This window comes from Coregonus clupeaformis, chromosome 6, assembly GCF_020615455.1.
Source record: "Coregonus clupeaformis isolate EN_2021a chromosome 6, ASM2061545v1, whole genome shotgun sequence".
In the NCBI taxonomy this organism is placed as follows: Eukaryota; Metazoa; Chordata; class Actinopteri; order Salmoniformes; family Salmonidae; genus Coregonus; species Coregonus clupeaformis.
This window is the reverse complement of record NC_059197.1, coordinates 13,696,831-13,718,985: the sequence shown is the minus strand read 5'-3', so window position 1 is coordinate 13,718,985 and position 22,155 is coordinate 13,696,831. Positions and strand designations below refer to the sequence as shown.

At 39.6% G+C, this 22,155-nt stretch overlaps 1 protein-coding gene across 4 annotated transcripts in view; it reads left to right on the top strand.

The window, feature by feature from the left end:
* LOC121568100 (protein Atg16l2) overlaps positions 1-22,155 on the top strand; it is a 101,137-nt gene that overhangs the window by 3,368 nt on the left and 75,614 nt on the right. The window lies entirely within an intron of this gene.

Genomic DNA, 22,155 nt, shown 5'->3' with positions numbered 1-22,155 from the left:
CACATTCTGTCCCCTATCAACACTCTTAACTTTTGGTGCCAGTGAAAATGAAAGTAGTCAAGATGACTAGCTTGATTGAGCCTCCGCCATGTACAGTGCCTTCAGAAAGTATGCAGACCCCTTGAACAGGTTTAGACATTATAGCTAATTTATTTAAAAAAAATAAGAAACAGAAATACGTTTCAGTATTCAGACCATTTGCTATGAGACTCGAAATTGAGCTCAGGTGCATCCTATTTCCATTGATCATCCTTGAGATGTTTCTACAACTTGATCGGAGTCCACCTGTGGTAAATTCAATTGATTGGACATGATTTGGAAAGGCACACACCTGTCTATATAAGTCCCACAGTTGACAATACATGTCAGAGCAAAAACCAAGCCATGAGGTCGAAGGAATTGTACGTAGAGCTCTGAGACAGGATTGTGTCGAGGCACAGCTCTGGGCAAGGGAACCAAAAAATTTCTGCAGCACTGAAGGTCCCCAAGAACACAGTGGCCTCCATCATTCTTAAGTGGAAGAAGTTTGGAACCACCAAGACTCTTCCTAGAGCTGACCGCCCGGCCAAACTGAGCAATCGGGGGAGAAGGGCCTTGGTCAGGGAGGTGACCAAGAACCCGATGGTCACTCTGACAGAGCTCCAGAGTTCCTCTGTGGCGATGGGAGAACCTTCCAGAAGGACAATCATCTCTGCAGCACTCCACCAATCAGGCCTTTATGGTAGAGTGGCCAGACGGAAGCCACTCCTCATTAAAAGGCACATGACAGCCCGCTTGGAGTTTGCCAAAAGGCACCTAAAGGACTCTCAGACCATGTCTCTGAATGTCCTTGAGTGGCCCAGCCAGAGCCCGGACTTGAACCCGATTGAACATTTCTAGAGAGACCTGAAAATAGCTGTGCAGAAAATAGGTGAAAAAACTATTTAAGAAATTTTAGAATAAGACTGTAACCTAACAAAATGTGGAAAAAGTCAAGGATCTGAATACTTTCCGAAGACACTGTATATCTCACTAGCCTCCATATATCCACTAGTTCCAATATATCCATAATATTTGTGATTTCCTTAAGTGCAGGAGGGTGATTTATTTTACGGTTCATTGAGGTACTTAAAACTGTTTTATAATCGCCCACCATATAATAATTGAGATGTATTGCCTGTAAACTCGATAGATTATTATATATATTTTCAAAGAAGTATGGATCATCATTATTTGGACCGTATAGATTAATGAGACAAATCTGTTTATGGTCCAATAGCATATTTAAAAGGATCCACCTTCCTTGCAGATCTTTTTGAACAGTATTAAGTATACTTAAGTATCAAAAGTATAAATAATTTCACATTCCTTATAGTAAGCAAACCAGACGGCATGATGTTCTTGTTTTGTATTTATGTACAGATAGCTAGGGTCACACTCCAACATTCAGACATAATTTACAAACGAAGCGTTTGTGTTTAGTGAGTCCACCAGATCAGAGGCAGTAGAGATGACCAGGGATGTTCTCTTGATAAGTGTGTGAATTGGTCAATTTTCCTGTCCTGCTAAGCATTCAAAATGTAACGTTTACTTTTGGGTGTCAGGGCAAATGTATGGAGTAAAAAGTACATTATGTTCTTTAGGAATGTAGTGAATTAAAAGTAGTCAAAAATATAAATAGTAAAGTACAGATACCGCCAAAAAACGACTTAAGTAGTACTTTAAAGTATTTTTACGTAAGTACTTTACACCACTGTATTTTTTTGACTTGCAAACCTGCTGTAAAATTAGTAAGAGTTCTTGCCAAATTAGGAGAGGTCAAGTCATTATTATTCCTTGTTTGCCATTATAGCTAAGATCCAATGGTGGTTATTGGTGAGAGTGGAGAGGGGTTCTATCTGAGGGATCAGGACGGGGGGAGCTGGGAGGACATCAGACACTTCCCTGAAGTATGTGTGGTGCCTCCACTCATCTCACTTCGGTCTCTCCGTGGACCCACTCTCCCCAAGTAGAGCCCCACCAGCCACTATACTTTAATTCAGGTATTACAAACTGACCACAGTATTTAAGTGGCAGTCTTTCTCCAATGTATTTATAATGATATAATCCATAGATTTTTGGTACGTTAGGAGAGTTGGAGCTTAAAAGCCCTAAAAAGGCACAGATCCTCAAAGTACAAAGAAGTACTTTCCTTTCTGTTTTTTTGTGTGTTCTCTGTTAAATGTTTGCTCAGCATACATACTCACACGTTCACACATTTTTGTACTCCTGAACTTATTTAAGCTTGCCATAACAAAGGGGTCGAATACTTATTGACTCAAGACATTTCAGCTTTTCGTTTAAAATTAATTTGTAAAGATTTTGAAAAACACCATTCCACTTCGAAGGTTAATAATATTAACAGTATTTAAGTGGCAGTCTTTCTCCAATGTACACCACATGGCCAAAAGTATGTGGACACCTGCTCGTCGAACAGCTCATTCCAAAATCATGGGCATTAATATGGAGTTGGTCCCCCCTTTGCTGCCATAAAAGCCTCCACTCTTCTGGGAAGGCTTTCCACTAGATGTTGGAACATTGCTGGAGTGATTTGCTTCCATTCAGCCACAAGCACTAGTGAGGTCGGGCACTGATGTTGGGCGATTAGGCCTGGCTCGCAGTCGGCGTTCCAATTCATCCCAAAGGTGTTCAATGGGGTTGAGGTCAGGGCTCTGTGCAGGCCAGTCAAGTTCTACCACACCGATCTCGACAAACCATTTCTGTATGGACCTCGCTTTGTGCACAGGGGCATTGTTATGTTGAAACAGGAAAGGGCCTTCCCCAAACTGTTGCCACAAAGTTGGAAGCACAGACTCGTCTAGAATGTCATTTGTATGCTGTAGCGTTAAGATTTCCCTTCACTGGAACTAAGGGGCCTAGCCCCAGACCATTATTCCTCCTCCACCAAACTTTACAGTTGGCACTACGCATTCAAGCAGGTAGCATTCTCCTGGTATCCGCCAAACCCAGATTCGTCTGTTAGACTGCCAGATTGATTGTGAAGCGTGACTCATCACTCCAGAGAATGCGTTTCCACTGCTCCAGAGTCCAATGTTGGTGAGCTTTACACCGCTCCAGCCGACGCTTGGCATTGCGCATGGTGATCTTAGGCTTGTGTGCGGCTGCTCGGCCAAGGAAACCCATTTCATGAAGCTCCAGACTAACAGTTATTGTGCTCACGTTGCTTCCAGAGGCAGTTTGGAACTCGGTAGTGAGTGTTACAATCGAGGACAGACGATTTTTACGTGCTTCAGCGCTCGGCGGTCCCGTTCTGTGAGCTTATGTGGCCTACCACTTCGCGGCTGAGCCGTTACATGACCCTCCCCTGGACTAGATTTATTAAATACTAAACCCGCCCCCTATTGAAATTGAAAAAGCATGACCCTCCCCCATTTTCCTCCAGGTACCCATTATATAATGTATAGAATGTATTATACAAGAGACAAAGTTCACATTCTACAGTACAACAGCAGAGTCGTGTAAAACTAACAATGACTCAATAATTCATGCCTTTTAGGAACGCTATAAAATATAAAGTCAAAGTTATGGGCGGAGTAAGAATGCTGGCTGTCAGAAGTAAATGTACTTTTAATCCGTCTATCTGCATATTTCAAGACATGGCATATGAGGGTTACGGTGAGATACCCAATGGGGTGGACCATACTTTTCTTGTCATAATTTTGAAAAAAAACATCTACTCAAAAACTGGAAATCAAATGATCCTCCATCACTATGACAGTGGATGAATCAAATGTATTATTATTTAAATATTGATAAGGTGTGGGCTATGGAAGAAAAACATATCAGTGCAGTTTGAGGCCATATGGCAGAGTGCTACAAGCGTTGTCGGATATCTTTCATCCTGATCAGACAGACATAGACAATACATTGGAGATAATATAAGACAAGTACTGGAAACAATAGGACACTATAAAACAATAGGACACTATGAAACAATAGAACACTATGAAACAATAGGACACTATGAAACACTAGGACACTATGAAACACTAGAACACTATGAAACAATAGGACACTATGAAACAATAGAACACTATGAAACAATAGGACACTATGAAACAATAGGACACTATAAAACAATAGGACACTATGAAACAATAGGACACTATAAAACAAAAGGACACTATGAAACAATAGGACACTATAAAACAATAGGACACTATAAAACAATAGGACACTATGAAACAATAGGACACTATAAAACAAAAGGACACTATGAAACAATAGTACACTATGAAACAATAGGACACTATGAAACAATAGGACACTATGAAACAATAGAACACTATGAAACAATAGGACACTATGAAACAATAGAACACTATGAAACAATAGAACACTATGAAACAATAGGACACTATGAAACAATAGTACACTATGAAACAATACTACACTATGAAACAATAGAACACTATGAAACAATAGAACACTATGAAACAATAGAACACTATGAAACAATAGAACACTATGAAACAATAGTACACTATGAAACAATAGAACACTATGAAACAATAGAACACTATGAAACAATAGGACACTATGAAACAATAGAACACTATGAAACAATAGTACACTATGAAACAATACTATACTATGAAACAATACTACACTATGAAACAATACTACACTATGAAACAATAGAACACTATGAAACAATAGAACACTATGAAACAATAGTACACTATGAAACAATAGAACACTATGAAACAATAGAACACTATGAAACAATAGAACACTATGAAACAATAGTACACTATGAAACAATAGAACACTATGAAACACTAGAACACTATGAAACAATAGAACACTATGAAACAATAGTACACTATGAAACAATAGAACACTATAAAACAATAGTACACTATGAAACAATAGAACACTATGAAACAATAGAACACTATGAAACACTATGAAACAATAGAACACTATGAAACAATAGTACACTATGAAACAATAGAACTCTATGAAACAATAGAACACTATGAAACAATAGAACACTATAAAACAGTAGAACACTATGAAACAGTAGAACACTATGAAACAATAGAACACTATGAAACAATAGAACACTATAAAACAATAGTACACTATGAAACAATAGAACACTATGAAACAATAGGACACTATGAAACAATAGTACACTATGAAACAATAGAACACTATGAAACAATAGGACACTATGAAACAATAGTACACTATGAAACAATAGAACACTATGAAACAATAGTACACTATGAAACAATAGGACACTATGAAACAATAGGACACTATGAAACACTAGGACACTATGAAACAATAGGACACTATGAAACAATAGGACACTATGAAACAATAGGACACTATGAAACAATAGGACACTATGAAACAATAGTACACTATGAAACAATAGTACACTATGAAACAATAGGACACTATGAAACACTAGGACACTATGAAACAATAGAACACTATGAAACAATAGTACACTATGAAACAATACTACACTATGAAACAATACTACACTATGAAACAATAGAACACTATGAAACAATAGAACACTATGAAACAATAGAACACTATGAAACAATAGTACACTATGAAACAATAGAACACTATGAAACAATAGAACACTATGAAACAATAGTACACTATGAAACAATAGAACACTATGAAACACTAGAACACTATGAAACAATAGAACACTATGAAACAATAGTACACTATGAAACAATAGTACACTATAAAACAATAGTACACTATGAAACAATAGAACACTATGAAACAATAGAACACTATGAAACACTATGAAACAATAGAACACTATGAAACAATAGTACACTATGAAACAATAGAACACTATGAAACAATAGAACACTATGAAACAATAGAACACTATGAAACAATAGTACACTATGAAACAATAGTACACTATGAAACAATACTACACTATGAAACAATACTACACTATGAAACAATAGAACACTATGAAACAATAGAACACTATGAAACAATAGAACACTATGAAACAATAGTACACTATGAAACAATAGAACACTATGAAACAATAGAACACTATGAAACAATAGTACACTATGAAACAATAGAACACTATGAAACACTAGAACACTATGAAACAATAGAACACTATGAAACAATAGTACACTATGAAACAATAGTACACTATAAAACAATAGTACACTATGAAACAATAGAACACTATGAAACAATAGAACACTATGAAACACTATGAAACAATAGAACACTATGAAACAATAGTACACTATGAAACAATAGAACACTATGAAACAATAGAACACTATAAAACAGTAGAACACTATGAAACAGTAGAACACTATGAAACAATAGAACACTATGAAACAATAGAACACTATAAAACAATAGTACACTATGAAACAATAGAACACTATGAAACAATAGGACACTATGAAACAATAGTACACTATGAAACAATAGAACACTATGAAACAATAGAACACTATGAAACAATAGAACACTATAAAACAATAGAACACTATGAAACAATAGGACACTATGAAACAATAGTACACTATGAAACAATAGAACACTATGAAACAATAGTACACTATGAAACAATAGAACACTATGAAACAATAGTACACTATGAAACAATAGGACACTATGAAACAATAGGACACTATGAAACACTAGGACACTATGAAACAATAGAACATTATGAAACAATAGGACACTATGAAACAATAGAACACTATGAAACAATAGGACACTATGAAACAATAGGACACTATAAAACAATAGGACACTATGAAACAATAGGACACTATGAAACAATAGGACACTATAAAACAATAGGACACTATAAAACAATAGGACACTATAAAACAATAGGACACTATGAAACAATAGGACACTATAAAACAATAGGACACTATGAAACAATAGGACACTATAAAACAAAAGGACACTATGAAACAATAGTACACTATGAAACAATAGGACACTATGAAACAATAGGACACTATGAAACAATAGAACACTATTGTCACGATCGTCGTAGGAGTGAGTAGACCAAGGCGCAGCGTGTGAAACAAACATGACTTTAATTAGTTAAAGTTTCTAAACAAAACAAAACACGACTCGTGAAGTCCACGGTGACAATGACCGAACACGGAACAAAAACCCACAAACCCAAAGTAAAACACAGACCGTTAAATATGGCTCCCAATCAGAGACAACCAGCAAACAGCTGACACTCGTTGCCTCTGATTGGGAGTCACTCAGTCAAACATAGAAAATGACGAACTAGAACACCCAACATAGAAACAGAACACATAGAATGAACACACCCTGGCTCAACATAATGAGTCCCAGAGCCAGGGTGTGACAACTATGAAACAATAGAACACTATGAAACAATAGGACACTATGAAACAATAGAACACTATGAAACAATACTACACTATGAAACAATAGAACACTATGAAACAATAGAACACTATGAAACAATAGTACACTATGAAACAATAGAACACTATGAAACAATAGAACACTATGAAACAATAGAACACTATGAAACAATAGTACACTATAAAACAATAGTACACTATGAAACAATAGAACACTATGAAACAATAGAACACTATGAAACACTATGAAACAATAGAACACTATGAAACAATAGTACACTATGAAACAATAGAACACTATGAAACAATAGAACACTATAAAACAGTAGAACACTATGAAACAGTAGAACACTATGAAACAATAGAACACTATGAAACAATAGAACACTATAAAACAATAGTACACTATGAAACAATAGAACACTATGAAACAATAGGACACTATGAAACAATAGTACACTATGAAACAATAGAACACTATGAAACAATAGAACACTATGAAACAATAGAACACTATAAAACAATAGAACACTATGAAACAATAGGACACTATGAAACAATAGTACACTATGAAACAATAGAACACTATGAAACAATAGTACACTATGAAACAATAGAACACTATGAAACAATAGTACACTATGAAACAATAGGACACTATGAAACAATAGGACACTATGAAACACTAGGACACTATGAAACAATAGAACACTATGAAACAATAGGACACTATGAAACAATAGAACACTATGAAACAATAGGACACTATGAAACAATAGGACACTATAAAACAATAGGACACTATGAAACAATAGGACACTATGAAACAATAGGACACTATAAAACAATAGGACACTATAAAACAATAGGACACTATGAAACAATAGGACACTATAAAACAATAGGACACTATGAAACAATAGGACACTATAAAACAAAAGGACACTATGAAACAATAGTACACTATGAAACAATAGGACACTATGAAACAATAGGACACTATGAAACAATAGAACACTATTGTCACGATCGTCGTAGGAGTGAGTAGACCAAGGCGCAGCGTGTGAAACAAACATGACTTTAATTAGTTAAAGTTTCTAAACAAAACAAAACACGACTCGTGAAGTCCACGGTGACAATGACCGAACACGGAACAAAAACCCACAAACCCAAAGTAAAACACAGACCGTTAAATATGGCTCCCAATCAGAGACAACCAGCAAACAGCTGACACTCGTTGCCTCTGATTGGGAGTCACTCAGTCAAACATAGAAAATGACGAACTAGAACACCCAACATAGAAACAGAACACATAGAATGAACACACCCTGGCTCAACATAATGAGTCCCAGAGCCAGGGTGTGACAACTATGAAACAATAGAACACTATGAAACAATAGGACACTATGAAACAATAGAACACTATGAAACAATACTACACTATGAAACAATAGAACACTATGAAACAATAGAACACTATGAAACAATAGTACACTATGAAACAATAGAACACTATGAAACAATAGAACACTATGAAACAATAGAACACTATGAAACAATAGTACACTATGAAACAATAGAACACTATGAAACACTAGAACACTATGAAACAATAGAACACTATGAAACAATAGTACACTATGAAACAATAGAACACTATAAAACAATAGTACACTATGAAACAATAGAACACTATGAAACAATAGAACACTATGAAACACTATGAAACAATAGGACACTATGAAACAATAGAACACTATGAAACAATAGTACACTATGAAACAATAGAACACTATGAAACAATAGAACACTATGAAACAATAGAACACTATAAAACAGTAGAACACTATGAAACAGTAGAACACTATGAAACAATAGAACACTATAAAACAATAGTACACTATGAAACAATAGAACACTATGAAACAATAGAACACTATGAAACAATAGTACACTATGAAACAATAGAACACTATGAAACAATAGAACACTATGAAACAATAGAACACTATGAAACAATAGTACACTATGAAACAATAGAACCCTATGAAACAATAGAACACTATGAAACAATAGAACACTATGAAACAATAGTACACTATAAAACAATAGAACACTATGAAACATTAGAACACTATAAAACAATAGTACACTATGAAACAATAGAACACTATGAAACAATAGAACACTATGAAACAATAGAACACTATGAAACAATAGAACACCATGAAACAATAGAACACTATGAAACAATAGTACACTATGAAACAGCAAGGAAACCAGGCCTGGTCTTCATAGCAGATTTTGAAAAGGCTTTATAAAGTACGACTAGAATACCTTCATAAAGTATTCATACCATTTGAATTATTCCACATTTTGTTGTGTTACAGCCTGAATTCAAAATTGATTAAATCTGGGGGTTTTCTCATCCATCTATACACAATACCCCATAATGACAAAGTGAAAACATGTTTTTAGAAAATGTTTGCAAATGTATTAAATGAAATACAGAAATATCTAATTTACATAAGTAATCACACCCCTGAGTCAATACGTGTTAGAATCACCTTTGGCAGTGATAACAACTGTGAGTCTTTCTGGGTAAGTCTCTAAGAGCTTTCCACACCTGGATTGTACAACATTTACCCATTTTATTATTTTCAGAATTCTTCAAGCTCTTGTCAAATTGGTTGTTGATCGTTGCTAGACAGCCATTTTCAAGTCTTGTCAGTGATTTTCATGCAGATATAAGTCAAAACTGTAACTCGGCCACTCAGGAACATTCACTGTCTTCTTGGTAAACAACTCCAGTGTAGAGGAAAACCAGTTCAGTCTGGCATGTGTTATTGTCCTGCTGAAAGGTGAATTAATCTCCTAGTGTCTGGTGGGAAAGCAGAATGAACCAGGTTTTTCTCTACGATTTTGCCTGTGCTTAGCTCCATTCCGTTTATTTTTTATCCTGAAAAACTAACCAGTCCTTAACGATTACAAGCATACCCATAACATGATGCAGCCACCACTAGGCTTGAAAATATGGAGGGTTGTGAGTTGTACTCAGTAATGTGTTGTATTGGATTTGCCCCAAACATAACACTTTGTATTCAGGACAAAAAGTTAATTGCTTTGACACATTTTTAGCAGTATTACTTTAGTGCCTTGTTGCAAACAGTATGCATGTTTTGGAATATTTTATTTTGTACAGGCTTCCTTTTCACTCTGTCAATTAGGTTAGTATTATGGAGTAACTACAATGTTGTTGATCCATCCTCAGTTTTCTCCTATCACAGCCATTAAACTCTGTAACTGTTTTAAAGTCACCATTGGCCTCATGGTGAAATCCCTGAGCGGTTTCCTTCCTCTCCGGCAACTGAGTTAGTAAGGACGCCTGTATCTTTGTAGTGGCTGGGTATATTAATACACCATCCAAAGTGTAATTAATAATTTCACCATTCTCAAAGGGATCTTTTTTTTTTTACCCATCTACCAATAGGTGCCCTTCATTGCGAGACATTGGAAAACCTCCCTGGTCTTTGTGGTTGAATCTGTGTTTAAAATTCACTGCTCGACCGAGGGACCTTACAGATAATTGTATATGTGGGGTACGGAGATGAGGTAGTCATTCAAAAATCATGTTAAACACTATTATTGCACACAGAGTGAGTGCATGCAACCTGTGACTTGTTAAGCAAATCTTTACTCCTGAACTTATTTAGGCATGCTTATCAAAGGGGTTGAAATGTCTAAATACATCATTCCACTTTGACATTATGGGGCATTGTGTGTAGGCCAGTGACAATTTTAAAATCAGCCTTTAGCACAACAAAATGTGGAAAAAGTCAAGGGGTGAATACTTTCTGAAGGCACTGTATAAATGCATGGACTATTTTCATTTTGGGTTAAACTTATGTATAGTAACCCTAGGTGTAAAATAGTAAATAATAGCTACTTCTCAGAAAGTATTAAACTGTCAACAGGAGTAAAAGCTATTACAGTGGGGGAAAAAATTATTTAGTCAGCCACCAATTGTGCAAGTTCTCCCACTTAAAAAGATGAGAGGCCTGTAATTTTCATCATAGGTACACGTAATAATAATAATAATACGTCAACTAAATCAAATCAAATCAAATTTTATTGGTCACATGCGCCGAATACAACAGGTGCAGACATTACAGTGAAATGCTTACTTACAGCCCTTAACCAACAGTGCATTTATTTTAAACAAAAAAAGTAAGAATAAAACAACAACAAAAAAAGTGTTGAGAAAAAAAGAGCAGAAGTAAAATAAAGTGACAGTAGGGAGGCTATATATACAGTAAAATAAAGTGACAGTAGGGAGGCTATATATACAGGGGGGTACCGTTGCAGAGTCAATGTGCGGGGGCACCGGCTAGTTGAGGTAGTTGAGGTAATATGTACATGTGGGTAGAGTTAAAGTGACTATGCATAAATACTTAACAGAGTAGCAGCAGCGTAAAAAGGATGGGGTGGAGGTGGGGGGGCAGTGCAAATAGTCCGGGTAACCATGATTAGCTGTTCAGGAGTCTTATGGCTTGGGGGTAGAAGCTGTTGAGAAGTCTTTTGGACCTAGACTTGGTACTCCGGTACCGCTTGCCGTGCGGTAGCAGAGAGAACAGTCTATGACTAGGGTGGCTGGAGTCTTTGACAATTTTGAGCATTTCTTTTCCAGAAAATCACATTGTAGGATTTTTAATGAATTTATTTGCAAATTATGGTGGAAAATAAGTATTTGGTCACCTACAAACAAGCAAGATTTCTGGCTCTCACAGACCTGTAACTTCTTCTTTAAGAGGCTCCTCTGTCCTCCACTCGTTACCTGTATTATTGGCACCTGTTTGAACTTGTTATCAGTATAAAAGACACCTGTCCACAACCTCAAACAGTCACACTCCAAACTCCACTATGGCCAAGACCAAAGAGCTGTCAAAGGACACCAGAAACAAAATTGTAGACCTGCACCAGGCTGGGAAGACTGAATCTGCAATAGGTAAGCAGCTTGGTTTGAAGAAATCAACTGTGGGAGCAATTATTAGGAAATGGAAGACATACAAGACCACTGATAATCTCCCTTGATCTGGGGCGCCACGCAAGATCTCACCCCGTGGGGTCAAAATGATCACAAGAACGGTGAGCAAAAATCCCAGAACCACACAGGGGGACCTAGTGAATGACCTGCAGAGAGCTGGGACCAAAGTAACAAAGCCTACCATCAGTAACACACTACGCCGCCAGGGACTCAAATCCTGCAGTGCCAGAGGTGTCCCCCTGCTTAAGCCAGTAAATGTCCAGGCCCGTCTGAAGTTTGCTAGAGTGCATTTGGATGATCCAGAAGAGGATTGGGAGAATGTCATATGGTCAGATGAAACCAAAATAGAACCTTTTGGTAAAAACTCAACTCGTCGTGTTTGGAGGACAAAGAATGCTGAGTTGCATCCAAAGAACACCATACCTACTGTGAAGCATGGGGGTGGAAACATCATGCTTTCGGGTTTTTCTGCAAAGGGACCAGGACGACTGATCCGTGTAAAGGAAAGAATGAATGGGGCCATGTATCGTGAGATTTTGAGTGAAAACCTCCTTCCATCAGCAAGGGCATAGAAGATGAAACGTGGCTGGGTCTTTCAGCATGACAATGATCCCAAACACACCGCCCGGGCAACGAAGGAGTGGCTTCGTAAGAAGCATTTCAAGGTCCTGGAGTGGCCTAGCCAGTCTCCAGATCTCAACCCCATAGAAAATCTTTGGAGGGAGTTGAAAGTCCGTGTTGCCCAGCGACAGCCCCAAAACATCACTGCTCTAGAGGAGATCTGCATGGAGGAATGGGCCAAAATACCAGCAACAGTGTGTGAAAACCTTGTGAAGACTTACATAAAACGTTTGACCTGTGTCATTGCCAACAAAGGGTATATAACAAAGTATTGAGAAACTTTTGTTATTGACCAAATACTTATTTTCCACCATAATTTGCAAATAAATTCATTAAAAATCCTACAATGTGATTTTCTGGATTTTTTTTCTTCTCATTTTGTCTGTCATAGTTGACGTGTACCTATGATGAAAATTACAGGCCTCTCTCATCTTTTTAAGTGGGAGAACTTGCACAATTGGTGGCTGACTAAATACTTTTTCCCCCCACTGTATATCCTAATCTGACTTTGGTGCAGGTCATGTTGTTCTTCACATTACTGTCTCTGGTAACACCACACTATATCAAATAAAATCTGAGTTTATTTGTCACATGCACAGGATACATAAGGTGTAAACGGTACAGTGAAATGGTTAGCTAGCTAGCTAAACAATGAACCATAATCCCAACTCTTAAGGCCGCGTTCAAAACAACTGGGAACTCGGAAATCTCCTACTTCTGACTTCAGTGCGTTTGAAAACAACTGGGAACTTGGGGAAAAAACGAGCTCCGACTGGGAAAAATAGATTTGAACGGCCATCCAACTCGGGTCCCTTTCTAGAGCTCTGACTTTCCGACCTGAAGATCACTGACGTCATGATTTGACCTCGTATTTTTCCGAGATCCCATGCGGCATTACATCCATGCATGAATCTGCAGGTAGCTAAAGCTAACCAACTAGGTTCAATGTTAGCTAGCTAGCTAACATTAGGCTATAACTAGCAATGCAATTGGCTTTCTGAGATACTAATAATATTACTACACAGATCATACGCGTAACGTTAGCTAGCTAGGAGAACACAGGCAGGTAGCGTTAGCTAGCGAGCCAGCCAGGTAACGTTAGCTAGCTAGGAGAACACAGGCAGGTAACGTTAGCTAGCGAGCCAGCCAGGTAACGTTAGCTAGCTAGGAGAACACAGGCAGGTAACGTTAGCTAGCGAGCCAGCCAGGTAACGTTAGCTAGCTAGGAGAACACAGGCAGGTAACGTTAGCTAGCGAGCCAGCCAGGTAACGTTAGCTAGCTAGGAGAACACAGGCAGGTAACGTTAGCTAGCGAGCCAGCCAGGTAACGTTAGCTAGCTAGGAGAACACAGACAGGTAACGTTGGCTAGCGAGCCATCCAGGTAACGTTAGCTAGCTAGGAGAACACAGGCAGGTAGCGTTAGCTAGCGAGCCAGCCAGGTAACGTTAGCTAGCTAGGAGAACACAGGCAGGTAACGTTAGCTAGCGAGCCAGCCAGGTAACGTTAGCTAGCTAGGAGAACACAGGCAGGTAACGTTAGCTAGCGAGCCAGCCAGGTAACGTTAGCTAGCTAGGAGAACACAGGCAGGTAACGTTAGCTAGCGAGCCAGCCAGGTAACGTTAGCTAGCTAGGAGAACACAGGCAGGTAACGTTAGCTAGCGAGCCAGCCAGGTAACGTTAGCTAGCTAGGAGAACACAGGCAGGTAACGTTAGCTAGCGAGCCAGCCAGGTAACGTTAGCTAGCTAGGAGAACACAGGCAGGTAACGTTAGCTAGCGAGCCAGCCAGGTAACGTTAGCTAGCTAGGAGAACACAGGCAGGTAACGTTAGCTAGCTAGGAGAACACAGGCAGGTAGCCTGGCAATAGGCCAGTCTACTGTAGGGAGGACTAGCTCCATTAAATCTGGGGTGAAATTGAAAACTCCTCATTATCATGGGTGTGTTGTGGCCCGCTGAATGTAAGTAGTGTAGTACTGTACTACTGTAGTGTAGTACTGTACTACTGTAGTGTAGTACTTTAGTGTAGTACTATAGTACTGTAGTGTAGTAGTGTAGTAGTGTAGTGTAGTAGTGTAGTAGTGTAGTGTAGTACTTTAGTGTAGTACTATAGTACTGTAGTGTAGTACTGTACTACTGTAATGTAGTACATTTACATTTACATTTTAGTCATTTAGCAGACGCTCTTATCCAGAGCGACTTACAGTTAGTGAATACATATGTTATTTTTTTCATACTGGCCCCCCGTGGGAATCGAACCCACAACCCTGGCGTTGCAAACGCCATCCTCTATCAACTGAGCTACATCCCTACCGGCCATTCCCTCCCCTACCCTGGACGACGCTGGGCCAATTGTGCGCCGCCCATGAGTCTCCCGGTCGCGGCCGGCTGCGACAGAGCCTGGATTCGAACCAGGATCTAGTGGCACAGTTAGCACTGCGATGCAGTGCCTTAGACCACTGCGCCACTCAGGAGATACTGTGGTGTAGTACTGTACTACTGTGGTGTAGTACTGTAGTGTAGTACTTTAGTGTAGTACTATAGTGTAGTACTGTAGTGTAGTTCTATAGTACTGTGGTGTAGTACTGTACTACTGTAATGTAGTACTATAGTGTAGTTCTATAGTACTGTGGTATAGTACTGTGGTGTAGTACTGTAGTGTAGTACTATAGTGTAGTTCTATAGTACTGTGGTGTAGTACTGTAATGCACCAAGCACAACACAAAGAGCAGCCTGAGTGGGCCATACATGGGGCCAGGAGCTTTTCCTCACTACGTGACCAGACCAGGGGCTCTAAGAGGCCCTAACTGGGGGCCTGAGCCTAGCCCCCTGTATAACCAGGGGCTCTAAGAGGCCCTAACTGGGGGCCTGAGCCTAGCCCCCTGTATAACCAGGGGCTCTAAGAGGCCATAACTGGGGGCCTGAGCCTAGCCCCCTGTATAACCAGGGGCTCTAACTGGGGGCCTGAGCCTAGCCCCCTGTATAACCAGGGGCTCTAACTGGGGGCCTGAGCCTAGCCCCCTGTATAACCAGGGGCTCTAAGAGGCCATAACTGGGGGCCTGAGCCTAGCCCCCTGTATAACCAGGGGCCCTAAGAGGCCTTAACTGGGGGCCTGAGCCTAGCCCCCTGTATAACCAGGGGCTCTAAGAGGCCTTAACTGGGGGCCTGAGCCTAGCCCCCTGTATAACCAGGGGCCCTAAGAGGCCTTAACTGGGGGCCTGAGCCTAGCCCCCTGTATAACCAGGGGCTCTAAGAGGCCATAACTGGGGGCCTGAGCCTAGCCCCCTGTATAACCAGGGTCCCTAACTGGGGGCCTGAGCCTAGCCCCCTGTATAACCAGGGTCCCTAACTGGGGGCCTGAGCCTAGCCCCCTGTATAACCAGGGTCCCTAACTGGGGGCCTGAGCCTAGCCCCCTGTATAACCAGGGTCCCTAACTGGGGGCCTGAGCCTAGCCCCCTGTATAACCAGGGGCTCTAAGAGGCCATAACTGGGGGCCTGAGCCTAGCCCCCTGTATAACCAGGGGCCCTAACTGGGGGCCTGAGCCTAGCCTCACTTCTATACAGTCGCTCTGGATAAAAATGACTAGACCAAATCTTTATCAGTGCCTATTGAGGATGTATTGAGTAGAAGGGGGGGAAAAAAACATTGTAAAGTGGTTATCCCACTGGCTATAAGGTGAATGCACCTATTTGTAAGTCGCTCTGGATAAGAGCGTCTGCTAAATGACGTAAATGTAAATGTAATACAGGGGGGAAAGTAGATTACATTTCTTCCCGGTACGTGGACCTCGTATGTGTTCACATGCTTTTAAATGATGGGCCTTATCATAGAATTAGGTTTACGTATAGTCTAGAATCCCTATAGGATCTCAATGGGCCTAGTAGCACATATATGTCGTTTAACTTTTTTAAATGTAGTAGCTTACATTTTTTAATGTGGCATAAACACAACCAGTCATGATGTTTTCATCTGATTGTCAAACAATTACTTCAAAAACGTTCACGTGGGATGCTTGATTATTAATTTGTTAAGCCTAATTTACATACTTCTCTGCTTATTTCTGACATTTGATAGGCTATTTGTTAGTCAACTTGTCTAACTAGATACAGTGGGGAAAAAAAGTCTGCCACCAATTGTGCAAGTTCTCCCACTTAAAAAGATGAGAGAGGCCTGTAATTTTCATCATAGGTACACGTCAACTATGACAGACAAATTGAGAAAAATTAATTCAGAAAATCACATTGTAGGATTTTTAATGAATTTATTTGCAAATTATGGTGGAAAATAAGTGTAGATGCAGCTTATCTTCTGTCATTACTTGATGCTGGTCTAGAATACTAAATAAAGTCTTGCTCACCAGAATAATGTCATAAATGATACAATGATCAATGCATCATCCACAATCTAGTTGACATAGGTAAAGATCTCTCTTTCATTTTTGCTTCTCTTATGGAGCGAGGCCATATAGGGACCAGGGAGATTTTCCAAATTACATCAGTTTAAATGGTTTTAAGGAAATGAAAAGCTGTGAAAAACGATCCAACAAGTTTCTGATAGAATATGCATCCAAGACTAACTGAAATACTATGTGGTTGAAAAATGAAATACTGTCCAGCTTTTATGTCGCTGGAAGAAATGTTAGGTTTAGGCTACACAACAGGTACCAAGCATTCTCTCAAGATGCTGAAATAAATAAATCATACTTCTCCACTCCTGTTCCCGAGACAAAATGTACATTTGGTCTATAACTTTACTGTGAGGAACACTTCATTGTGCAGGAGTTAATATTATAATGGGCTACATGTAAAGCCTACAGTCAGTGTCCAGACTTCAGTTACTTACAGGAGTTATTATTATAATGGGCTACATGTAAAGCCTACAGTCAGTGTCCAGACTTCAGTTACTTACAGGAGTTAATATTATAATGGGCTACATGTAAAGCCTACAGTCAGTGTCCAGACTTCAGTTACTTACAGGAGTTAATATTATAATGGGCTACATGTAAAGCCTACAGTCAGTGTCCAGACTTCAGTTACTTACAGGAGTTAATATTATAATGGGCTACATGTAAAGCCTACAGTCAGTGTCCAGACTTCAGTTACTTACAGGAGTTAATATTATAATGGGCTACATGTAAAGCCTACAGTCAGTGTCCAGACTTCAGTTACTTACAGGAGTTAATATTATAATGGGCTACATGTAAAGCCTACAGTCAGTGTCCAGACTTCAGTTACTTACAGGAGTTAATATTATAATGGGCTACATGTAAAGCCTACAGTCAGTGTCCAGACTTCAGTTACTTACAGGAGTTATTATTATAATGGGCTACATGTAAAGCCTACAGTCAGTGTCCAGACTTCAGTTACTTACAGGAGTTAATATTATAATGGGCTACATGTAAAGCCTACAGTCAGTGTCCAGACTTCAGTTACTTACAGGAGTTAATATTATAACGGGCTACATGTAAAGCCTACAGTCAGTGTCCAGACTTCAGTTACTTTTCCAACTATTAGGCTACGTATGGAACATTTCTGGGATCTTTTATTTCAGCTCATGAAACATGCGACCAACATGTTGCGTTTTTATATTTTGTTCAGTATACAGTGAGTTCGGAAAGTATTCATGTTACGTTACAGCCTTATTCAAAAATGTATTAAGTAAATAATGTTCCTCATCAATCTACACACAATACCCCATAATGACAAAGCAAAAACGTTTTCCTTTTTTTTGTGCAGATTTATTAAAAATATGAAACAGAAATACCTTATTTACATAAGTATTCAGACCCTTTGCTATGAGACTCGAAAATGAGCTCAAGTGCATCCTGTTTCCATTGATCATCCTTGAGATGTTTCTACAACTTGATTGGAGTCCACCTGTGGTAAATTCAATTGATTGGACATGATTTGGAAAAGCACACATCTGTATTTGTATTTATTATGGATCCCAATTAGCTGCTGCCAAGGCTACGCTTCCTGGGGTCCAGCAAAATTAAGGCAGTTCATACAATTTTAAAAGCATTACAATACATTCACATTTCACAACACACTGTGTGCCCTCAGGCCCTTACTCCACCACTACCACATATCTACAGTACAACAATCCATGTGTACGTGTGTGTATAGTGCGTATGTTATCGTGTGTTTGTATGCATGTGTCTGTGCCTATGTTTGTGTTGCTTCACAGTCCCTTCTGTTCCATAAGGTGTTTTTTTATCTGTTTTTTTAAATCTAACTTTACTGCTTGCATCAGTTACTTGTTGTGGAATAGAGTTCCATGTAGTCATGGCTCTATGAGTCTGTTCTGGACATGTCATGCCTAAATTTGCTAATCTTGCCAATTAAAAAATAATTAAAGTAGTTGGCAATATCAGTTGGTTTTGTGATGAATGAGCCTTCTGATTCAATGAATGATGGAGCTGAGTTTGCCTTTTAACCCCAAAATTTCATTTAAGGTACTCCAAAGCTTTTTACTATCATTCTTTGTCATTTATTTTTGTTTTTGTCATTTATTTTTGTTTCATAGTGTAGTTTCTTATTTTTATTCAGTTTAGTCACATGATTTCTCAATTTGCAATACGTTTGCCAATCGGTTGTGCAGCCAGACTTATTTGCCATTCCTTTTGACTCATCCCTCTCAACCATACAGTTTTTCAGTTCCTCATCAACCCACGGGGATTTAAGTTTTTAGTCATTTTCTTAATGGGTGCATGCTTATTAGTAACTGGAATAAGCAATTTCATAAATGTGTCAAGTGCAGTGTCTGTTTGCTCCTCATTACACACCGCGGACCAACATATACAGTTGAAGTCGGAAGTTTACATACACTTAGATTGGAGTCATTAAAACTCATTTTTAAACCACTCCACAAATTTCTTGTTAACAAACTATAGTTTTGGCAAGTCGGTTAGGACATCTACTTTGTGCATGACACAAGTAATTGTTCCAACAATTGTTTACAGACAGATTATTTCACTTATAATTCACTGTATCACAATTCCAGTGGGACAGAAGTTTACATACACTAAGTGGACTGTGCCTTTGAACAGCTTGGAAAGTTCCAGAAAATGATGTCATGGCTTTAGAAGCTTCTGATAGGCTAATTGACATAATTTGAGTCAATTGGAGGTGTACCTGTGGATGTATTTCAAGGCCTACCTTCAAACTCAGTGCCTCTTTGCTTGACATCATGGGAAAATCAAAGAAATCAGCCAAGACCTCAGGAAAAAAATGGTAGACCTCCACAAGTCTGGTTAATCCTTGGGAGCAATTTCCAAACGCCTGAAGGTACCACGTTCATATGTACAAACAATAGTACGCAAGTATAAACACCATGGGACCACGCAGCCGTCATACCGCTCAGGAAGGAGACGCGTTCTGTCTCCTAGAGATGAACGTACTTTTCCCCAGATCTATGCCTCGACACAATCCTGTCTCTGAGCTCTACAGACTATTCCTTCAGATTCCGTCTCTCACAGTTGAAGTGTACCTATGATAAAAATTACAGACCTCTACATGCTTTGTAAGTAGGAAAACCTGCAAAATCGGCAGTGTATGAAATACTTGTTCTCCCACTGTATGATGTTTTTTTTGTTAGTGTCTAGCAGAGTCAATCAGTTCTTTAAAATCCAGTTTAAACAGTTCAGAGCTGCCCTTCATAATGTAATTAAAACCCACATGGACTACGATATAATCAATTTCCATGTCCTGACTTAGTACATTCGGGAGCAGCTTAGTAATGTATTTTACTTCAGCTCCGGGATAGGATATTGTTTTTGCACCAGGAACAGTCACATTTCTATCATGGAGCTGCCCAAAATCACAGCTGGCGAGAAGGACGAGGAAATCCGCCCACTCCCACACAGGATGGTGCAGGCCTCCGACAGATGGAGAAGCCCTGCTCGATCCAGAGCAGGGACGGAAGGTTGCCGACGTCGACTTCCAAATCGTAGTAGACACAGGCACCCCCAGCGACGTAGGTGCAGGAAGATCAGGCTCCATGGCGGCGAAACTATTCGTTGTTTGCATCCGCTCCGGGCCTCTCGTTGGGAGTGTAGACTGCTTTGCAGCAGGCTGCTGTCTTCGGCTTCCACGGCTCGTGACATGCGACCATCGTTGATTGCCTTTCTCCTCATGCTGTGCTCCTTCGACGGCGCTACCAGAATGGGGAGCTCCGGGCAACACCGGCCAGTCGGATAACGACAAACGACAAGACGGAGATGCATTCAACAAGCGCGAACGCCGTCCAGCCACCAGCCTATAAAGGTAAACATTCCACTCTGCGTTTTTCCCCAGTTTCTTACGTGGCGACAAGCACCTCAAGCCCATAATCCTCGGCAAGTAAACAATTGCCGCATTGGAACTCCGAGTGATCCGAAACAAAGCGAAATAGATACAGCTCCTACAGCACTGGAACCGTTCATTTGGTTCTCCAGACGCAAAAACAATTTCTGTGTTCATATTTATGAATAGCATTTTTGTTTTAATCAAAAATAACATACCATGTGTTTTCCAGCAGACAATGTTCAGCTGCGCGCTCTGATCTATATAAGGTCCCACAGTTGACAGTGCATGTCAGAGCAAAAACCAACCCATGAGATCGAAGGAATAGTCTGTAGAGCTCAGAGACAGGATTGTGTCGAGGCATAGATCTGGGGAAGGGTACCAAAAAATGTCTGCAGCATTGAAGGTCTCCAAGAACACAGTGGCCTCCATCATTCTTAAATGGAAGAAGTTTGGAACCACGAAGACTCTTCCTAGAGCTGGCCGCCCGGCCAAACTGAGCAATCGGGGGAGAAGGGCCTTGGTTATGGAGGTGACCAAGAACCTGATGGTCACTCTTACAGAGCTCCAGAGTTCCTCTGGGAAGATGGGAGAACCTTCCAGAAGGACAACCATCTCTGCAGCACTCCACCAATCAGGCCTTTATGGTAGAGTGGCCAGACGGAAGCCACTCCTCAGTAAAAGGCACATGACAGCCCGCTTGGAGTTTGCCAAAAGGCACCTAAAGGACTCTGACCATGAGAAACAAGATTCTCTGGTCTGATGAAACCAAGATTGAACTCTT